We start from the raw sequence: 856 nt of genomic DNA on the forward strand, positions 1-856 counted from the left end.
ACCCTGCGCGCGGCGGGAGGGGCAGAGCCCGGCCCGGCGGGCGCTGATTGGCCGCCTGGCGCGCACGAGCACTCGACGGGACCCCAGGGGCAGGCCGGGCTCCGGGCTCCACGGGACGGCTCCCCGCGACGGCTCCCCGCGGCGTCTGCAACCCGGTGCTGCCCCGCACGGCCCTGGCGCGGATTCGCTGAGGGTCGCGGTGGACTCGAGATTGGGGGTGGGAGGTGTCCCGCGCTGCGTGGATATTTTGTCAGGACCCTCCCCCGCCCGGACTGGAAACTGGAGAAGTAACCTTCCCGGGAGCCGCGTCCAAGAGGAAGGAGCGGGATCTGAACAAAATTCTATTGCCCCATAGCACAGCTGGGCCACGGGCTCCACTACTGATCGGAGTTAAAGCCGGCGCAGCCCGGAGGGGAAGCTAGAAAATCCTAGGTGTCTTTAACTGATCTCAGCCCGTTTGTCACCTGATAAATTAAGCGAGTCACCATTTATTACACCCCTTCGAGGCAGAGTGGTTTAAATAAACATGAACTCTTAAACGTCCAGCTCTGCAAGGTCATTTTCATTTTATTGGTAGAAATGAGATTCAGAGAGATCAAGTGACTTGTTTGAGGCCACACAGCAAGTTAAAGTTAGTGGCGGAGTGTTCCGGCTGCAAATACTGGGCTGCGTCTTCTGGACTGCAAGGACTGTTGAAGGGGGAACTTGGTGGAAGCTATGGATTAGAAGGCACATTGATCCTTGGCTTTGAAGGACAGCACACCCCCTTTCAGTTCCTACTTTTGGGGAGTGCTTTGAAGAATAAATGAAATGTTTGGGAAGCACTGCTATAGATGCTATTCTATCAATATGTTTC

This window comes from Neovison vison, chromosome 3, assembly GCF_020171115.1.
Source record: "Neovison vison isolate M4711 chromosome 3, ASM_NN_V1, whole genome shotgun sequence".
NCBI classification, from domain to species: Eukaryota; Metazoa; Chordata; class Mammalia; order Carnivora; family Mustelidae; genus Neogale; species Neogale vison.